The following is a 7,699-nucleotide window of genomic DNA, read 5'->3' as shown; positions in this document are numbered from 1 at the left end:
CTCAATGAGGGTAGGGACTGGTTTGTCCTCTATTTATACTTTTTCTCTTCTTAGCTTTTCTTTCTGACTTTTTTGTCTTACTTTATTTCTGTTTCTTCTTACTTAGGTTTTTTCTTGGCTTTTTAATTTTTTCTGTACTTAGTTTTTTCTATTTTTCTCTCTGTCACTTTTTCTGTTTTTACGTGACTTTTCTCTTTTCCTCTCAACCCTACTTGGGGAGCTTTCTTACTCTCTCTCTTTTTCTCTTCTCAACCCTACTTGGGGAGCTTTCTTTCTATCCTTTTTCTTTATGGCACCCCCTATTCCTTAGTCCACTCTGTCTATCATCTTGTTTTTCTGGCACCCCCATCCTTAGTAACCACTCTATTTAGGCTTCTTTTTCTGGTTTTTGTTTTTCCATTTTTTTAGGCTTTTTTTCTGTTTTTTCTGGGGTTGGGACAGGGAGGGGGGGATAGGTTAGGGTTAGGGAAGGAGATGTGGGTAGGGGCATCGCCCACTCCACCGGGACCTGGCTGGTAAGGGTTTGGGGAAAGAAAGGGGTCCCAGGCAGAAGTCTGGGTCCCCTGGTGCACGCTCACTCGACTGGGGTGGGGTTGAAGAAAAGAACCTGTCCCTCCCGAAGGAGGAACAGGGCGTGCACGGGCCATCAACCCCGATGGTCCGCAGCCTCACATCCCTCTACCTCCATAATTGATTTTTAATTTGAAAGGTAAGTATTTCTTTTTTTACAGGTTTGCAAGGTAGGTATTCTTTTTTTGCAGGTTCCCAAATTTTCCGTTACTTTGGCTTGTTTCCAATATTTCTTTTTTTACAGGTTTGCAAAGGTAGGTATTCTTTTTTTGCAGGTTCCCAATTTTTCCGTTACTTTGGCTTGTTTCCAATAAAGTGTTTTCAATCCCAATTTGTTTTCTGTGTGGTTTTTAATTTTGTTTTGAGTTCTCTCTAATTTGAGTTGTTAAGGAAAATCAATAAAACATGAATTAAAACATGAAATAAAATCCCCCAAAAATAACAAACTAAAATAACAAACTAACGTAAAGTTGAAAAAATTAAATGAGTATGCCCTTGTCGCGACGTTTCGAAGTTGTTTCTTCTTCCTCAGGCGAGGGCATACTGAAGAGCACTGGGTTTGAGGCTCCTATTTATACTCTCCCCTCTGATCCCGCCTCCTTGGCTTTCTTTGGCTTTCTTGTAATATCTTTTTGTAGCTGTTTGCTTTTTTCCAATTCTGCCAGACTTTTTGGCTCTCATTTTTCCTTTTTTCTTTCTTTCTTCCTTTCCAGTCTTCTCCTCTTTCCCCTTTTACTTTTCCTTTTTCATCATCCTTTTCTTCCCTTCTCTTGACCTCTGCCCTTTACCCTTCCTTTTGGCCTACATCTGACCTCTTTCTCTTCCGAATTTTGGGCTACTACAATGCCGACTTGGCTTTAATACTACACTCTCAACCCTGCTTGGGGAGGACTCAACCCGACTTGGGGAGTAAATTTAGAAAGGAGATGTGACTTTGGGTTAGGCTTTAGGTTTCAGCTGGGATTAGGATTACTTGGGCTTCAGATCCAGTACTTGGGTAAGGTTTAAGATTTAATTTCCAGGAAAGAAGTAGAGTTAAGGATCAAAATTTCAAATTGTTTAGGGCCAGATTAGATCAGGGGGTATATACAATAGGGCTAAAATCCAAATTTAGGGTGGGTAATTTGAGATAAACAAATTGGTTAGGGTTAGGGAAAATGACTGGGGTAGGGCATAGATGCTAGATTGAGCTTTAACTAGGAGTGAGACCCAAAGACCAACCGGAGCGAGGCACTGGCTGGTTAGGGTTGAAGAAAAGAACCTGTCCCTCCCGAAGGAGGAACAGGGCGTGCACGGGCCATCAACCCCGATGGTCCGCAGCCTCACATCCCTCTACCTCCATAATTGATTTTTAATTTGAAAGGTAAGTATTTCTTTTTTTACAGGTTTGCAAGGTAGGTATTCTTTTTTTGCAGGTTCCCAAATTTTCCGTTACTTTGGCTTGTTTCCAATATTTCTTTTTTTACAGGTTTGCAAAGGTAGGTATTCTTTTTTTGCAGGTTCCCAATTTTTCCGTTACTTTGGCTTGTTTCCAATAAAGTGTTTTCAATCCCAATTTGTTTTCTGTGTGGTTTTTAATTTTGTTTTGAGTTCTCTCTAATTTGAGTTGTTAAGGAAAATCAATAAAACATGAATTAAAACATGAAATAAAATCCCCCAAAAATAACAAACTAAAATAACAAACTAACGTAAAGTTGAAAAAATTAAATGAGTATGCCCTTGTCGCGACGTTTCGAAGTTGTTTCTTCTTCCTCAGGCGAGGGCATACTGAAGAGCACTGGGTTTGAGGCTCCTATTTATACTCTCCCCTCTGATCCCGCCTCCTTGGCTTTCTTTGGCTTTCTTGTAATATCTTTTTGTAGCTGTTTGCTTTTTTCCAATTCTGCCAGACTTTTTGGCTCTCATTTTTCCTTTTTTCTTTCTTTCTTCCTTTCCAGTCTTCTCCTCTTTCCCCTTTTACTTTTCCTTTTTCATCATCCTTTTCTTCCCTTCTCTTGACCTCTGCCCTTTACCCTTCCTTTTGGCCTACATCTGACCTCTTTCTCTTCCGAATTTTGGGCTACTACAATGCCGACTTGGCTTTAATACTACACTCTCAACCCTGCTTGGGGAGGACTCAACCCGACTTGGGGAGTAAATTTAGAAAGGAGATGTGACTTTGGGTTAGGCTTTAGGTTTCAGCTGGGATTAGGATTACTTGGGCTTCAGATCCAGTACTTGGGTAAGGTTTAAGATTTAATTTCCAGGAAAGAAGTAGAGTTAAGGATCAAAATTTCAAATTGTTTAGGGCCAGATTAGATCAGGGGGTATATACAATAGGGCTAAAATCCAAATTTAGGGTGGGTAATTTGAGATAAACAAATTGGTTAGGGTTAGGGAAAATGACTGGGGTAGGGCATAGATGCTAGATTGAGCTTTAACTAGGAGTGAGACCCAAAGACCAACCGGAGCGAGGCACTGGCTGGTTAGGGTTGAAGAAAAGAACCTGTCCCTCCCGAAGGAGGAACAGGGCGTGCACGGGCCATCAACCCCGATGGTCCGCAGCCTCACATCCCTCTACCTCCATAATTGATTTTTAATTTGAAAGGTAAGTATTTCTTTTTTTACAGGTTTGCAAGGTAGGTATTCTTTTTTTGCAGGTTCCCAAATTTTCCGTTACTTTGGCTTGTTTCCAATATTTCTTTTTTTACAGGTTTGCAAAGGTAGGTATTCTTTTTTTGCAGGTTCCCAATTTTTCCGTTACTTTGGCTTGTTTCCAATAAAGTGTTTTCAATCCCAATTTGTTTTCTGTGTGGTTTTTAATTTTGTTTTGAGTTCTCTCTAATTTGAGTTGTTAAGGAAAATCAATAAAACATGAATTAAAACATGAAATAAAATCCCCCAAAAATAACAAACTAAAATAACAAACTAACGTAAAGTTGAAAAAATTAAATGAGTATGCCCTTGTCGCGACGTTTCGAAGTTGTTTCTTCTTCCTCAGGCGAGGGCATACTGAAGAGCACTGGGTTTGAGGCTCCTATTTATACTCTCCCCTCTGATCCCGCCTCCTTGGCTTTCTTTGGCTTTCTTGTAATATCTTTTTGTAGCTGTTTGCTTTTTTCCAATTCTGCCAGACTTTTTGGCTCTCATTTTTCCTTTTTTCTTTCTTTCTTCCTTTCCAGTCTTCTCCTCTTTCCCCTTTTACTTTTCCTTTTTCATCATCCTTTTCTTCCCTTCTCTTGACCTCTGCCCTTTACCCTTCCTTTTGGCCTACATCTGACCTCTTTCTCTTCCGAATTTTGGGCTACTACAATGCCGACTTGGCTTTAATACTACACTCTCAACCCTGCTTGGGGAGGACTCAACCCGACTTGGGGAGTAAATTTAGAAAGGAGATGTGACTTTGGGTTAGGCTTTAGGTTTCAGCTGGGATTAGGATTACTTGGGCTTCAGATCCAGTACTTGGGTAAGGTTTAAGATTTAATTTCCAGGAAAGAAGTAGAGTTAAGGATCAAAATTTCAAATTGTTTAGGGCCAGATTAGATCAGGGGGTATATACAATAGGGCTAGGGTTAGGGGTTAGGGTTAGGATGAGTGTTTGGGCCCCTCCTCCAATTGGAGGCGGGCGGTGCACGGGCCATCCCTCGGTAAGGGGCCTGGACCTTGGATTGTCCACGGCGTCCGCCATGGCGCACCAGGGTCCAGTCAGAAGTCCATCCAACCATGGTGAGTTGGATGGAGGCGAGTGTTTTTTTTAATTGGTTTTCCTACCAAAGTGTAAAATAAATTTTTAAAGTAAATTTTTAAAGCTTTAACTTAAAATGTAATTTTTAACCTAAATTTTTTAAAGAAATAAAATAAAAAAATGAATTGGTTTTGAAAAAAACCTTTTAGTTATTAAAGAAAAAAGAAATCAAATTGTAATAGGCCAAAGAAATGAATTTGTGTGCCTATGTGGCAACGTTTCGACCTGTGAAGGTCTTCTTCAGGCCAGGCACACACAAAAATAAATGGGAAACAGGCTTGCTCTCAGAGGTCTGCTCTGTCCGATGGTTTGGAATGAAATGAGCAGCAAGTGCCATCCCCTTCTATTTATACCCTCCCACTTTTTTTCAGTTTGAATTTAGTTTTAGAAAGCCAGATTAGTGTTTTTACCTTTTCGCTTTTAATTTTTCGAATAGAATTTTTACAAATGTAGTTTTTAATCACTCCTCACTGGCAAAAACATATTTTTAGAAAGATTTTAATTTTTTAACCATGTAAATAATTTATAATCGTAGAAACAATTTTTTAACCACATTTAACCACGTCTACTGTATTTTTTTATTATTGTGTATGTAGTATTTTTTTGTAAGTCATGAATTGAGTGTTTTTAATTAATTGTAAGTAATTTTTATCCAGTAATTAGGGTTAGGGCCAAATCAAAAAATATTTAATTATGAATTATGAACCCAACTAATTAGGGTTAAGGCCAGAACATCAAGTGGTTAGGGTTTGTCACGTGGGTTGGGGCTAAAGTAAGGAATAGGGTTGGGGCCAGATTAAGGTCAATTAGGTTAGGGTTAGGGCCAGATTAATGGAGTGGTTAGGGTTAGGGCCAGAATATGGGTTGGGGCTCATTTTTTAAGGGTTTTGGTTAATTAGGTTAGGGTTAGGGCCAGATTAATGGAGTGGTTAGGGTTAGGGTTAGGGTTAGGGGTTAGGGTTAGGGGGTTAGGGTTAGGGTTAGGGAAAATGAAGCTCCCCCCTGCACGAGGAGGGCGGGAGCAGTGCACGGGCCATACTTTACTGTCCCTTCCCAAGACCCACTACGTCTGCCACTCCGTCTTCCGTGTCCGTTACTCTCCGGTTCCGAATCAGGTAAGTACCTTCCTTATTTAGGCTTCCAGGTAAGTACCGTATTTTTATTATTGTTGTTTTTAATCCAATTGCATTAATATGCTTTTCTTACAGGTTTTTAAATTTTTTACTATGCTTTTAGTTTTCAATCAACTGGTTTTTAATTGTGCTTTTAATAAAATTTATATTTTTCCAATGAATTTCAGTCTCCGTGTTGTTTTTCATGAATTCCAAATTTTAGGTTTCAAATTAGTTTTTTAGGCCATAAGTAAACATGAAAATGAATAAAATTTAAATAAACCTCCCCAAAAATAACAAACTAAAATAACAAACTAAAATAACAAACAAAACATTTTTATTAGTGATGCATGGCTTGCGCTAGCTTTCGGCTGGATTGTGCCTTCTTCAGGCTATGCTCATGCATCGGTGGCCAAATTCAAATAAAGGAGACTCCTCTCTGCCCCTCCTTTTATAGGCTTTTTTGACTCCTCCCTACGGTGCTTTGTGTTTTTCCTTTTTGGGTTTTCTTTTTAGTTTTTGTACTCTACTTTCTTTGGCTTAACCCTATCCTTTTCCTTTCCTTTCTCCTTTCCTACCCTTGCTTTGCCTTCTGTTTCCTTTTGCTCCTAATTCCTGCTTCCTTTCCTTTGGTTTACATACCCTCCCTTCCTAATTTCCTACCTGGCCGTCATTTGTGTTTATTTCTTTGTGTCTTGGCCTTAATTTTACTTGGGGTTCTGTCCATTGAGGTTAAGGTTAGGGCTGCACCATGGATGGGGCTAGGATTAGGGCCAGGATTGTGGCTGGTTAGGGTTAGGATAGGATCCTGGGGTGGGGATAGTTTAATTAGGGCCGAATTGGCATAGGGGTTAAATTTTGGGTCCAGATTTGGGGTCAGAGGTAATTGAGGGTGGGGGGCAACCAAACAGGGCCCGTAAGTGGCCTTGGCAGTAGGCCTTGGTCAATCTGGTGAACCAGCGGGTACACAGCAGGCACTGGCTGGTAAGGGTTAGGGAAAATGAAGCTCCCCCCTGCACGAGGAGGGCGGGAGCAGTGCACGGGCCATACTTTACTGTCCCTTCCCAAGACCCACTACGTCTGCCACTCCGTCTTCCGTGTCCGTTACTCTCCGGTTCCGAATCAGGTAAGTACCTTCCTTATTTAGGCTTCCAGGTAAGTACCGTATTTTTATTATTGTTGTTTTTAATCCAATTGCATTAATATGCTTTTCTTACAGGTTTTTAAATTTTTTACTATGCTTTTAGTTTTCAATCAACTGGTTTTTAATTGTGCTTTTAATAAAATTTATATTTTTCCAATGAATTTCAGTCTCCGTGTTGTTTTTCATGAATTCCAAATTTTAGGTTTCAAATTAGTTTTTTAGGCCATAAGTAAACATGAAAATGAATAAAATTTAAATAAACCTCCCCAAAAATAACAAACTAAAATAACAAACTAAAATAACAAACAAAACATTTTTATTAGTGATGCATGGCTTGCGCTAGCTTTCGGCTGGATTGTGCCTTCTTCAGGCTATGCTCATGCATCGGTGGCCAAATTCAAATAAAGGAGACTCCTCTCTGCCCCTCCTTTTATAGGCTTTTTTGACTCCTCCCTACGGTGCTTTGTGTTTTTCCTTTTTGGGTTTTCTTTTTAGTTTTTGTACTCTACTTTCTTTGGCTTAACCCTATCCTTTTCCTTTCCTTTCTCCTTTCCTACCCTTGCTTTGCCTTCTGTTTCCTTTTGCTCCTAATTCCTGCTTCCTTTCCTTTGGTTTACATACCCTCCCTTCCTAATTTCCTACCTGGCCGTCATTTGTGTTTATTTCTTTGTGTCTTGGCCTTAATTTTACTTGGGGTTCTGTCCATTGAGGTTAAGGTTAGGGCTGCACCATGGATGGGGCTAGGATTAGGGCCAGGATTGTGGCTGGTTAGGGTTAGGATAGGATCCTGGGGTGGGGATAGTTTAATTAGGGCCGAATTGGCATAGGGGTTAAATTTTGGGTCCAGATTTGGGGTCAGAGGTAATTGAGGGTGGGGGGCAACCAAACAGGGCCCGTAAGTGGCCTTGGCAGTAGGCCTTGGTCAATCTGGTGAACCAGCGGGTACACAGCAGGCACTGGCTGGTAAGGGTTAGGGAAAATGAAGCTCCCCCCTGCACGAGGAGGGCGGGAGCAGTGCACGGGCCATACTTTACTGTCCCTTCCCAAGACCCACTACGTCTGCCACTCCGTCTTCCGTGTCCGTTACTCTCCGGTTCCGAATCAGGTAAGTACCTTCCTTATTTAGGCTTCCAGGTAAGTACCGTATTT

General features: G+C 40.6%; 1 long non-coding RNA gene across 2 annotated transcripts; it reads left to right on the top strand.

The window, feature by feature from the left end:
* Positions 1-590: 590 nt before the first annotated feature.
* On the top strand, positions 591-4,113 carry LOC309716104. 2 transcript variants are annotated; one of them, XR_014279365.1, is made up of 4 exons: positions 591-731; positions 815-1,955; positions 2,039-3,179; positions 3,263-4,113. It is a non-coding gene; the product is annotated as an uncharacterized lncRNA (long non-coding RNA). The 2 variants fall into 2 exon arrangements; XR_014279366.1 differs by lacking the exon at positions 591-731 and having other exon boundaries at positions 762-1,955.
* Positions 4,114-7,699: the final 3,586 nt, after the last annotated feature.

The sequence above is a fragment of the Aulonocara stuartgranti genome, assembly GCF_965226115.1.
Source record: "Aulonocara stuartgranti genome assembly, chromosome: 10".
NCBI classification, from domain to species: domain Eukaryota; kingdom Metazoa; phylum Chordata; class Actinopteri; order Cichliformes; family Cichlidae; genus Aulonocara; species Aulonocara stuartgranti.
Note: the sequence above shows the minus strand (reverse complement) of the source record. Positions and strands in the feature narration are given on the sequence as shown.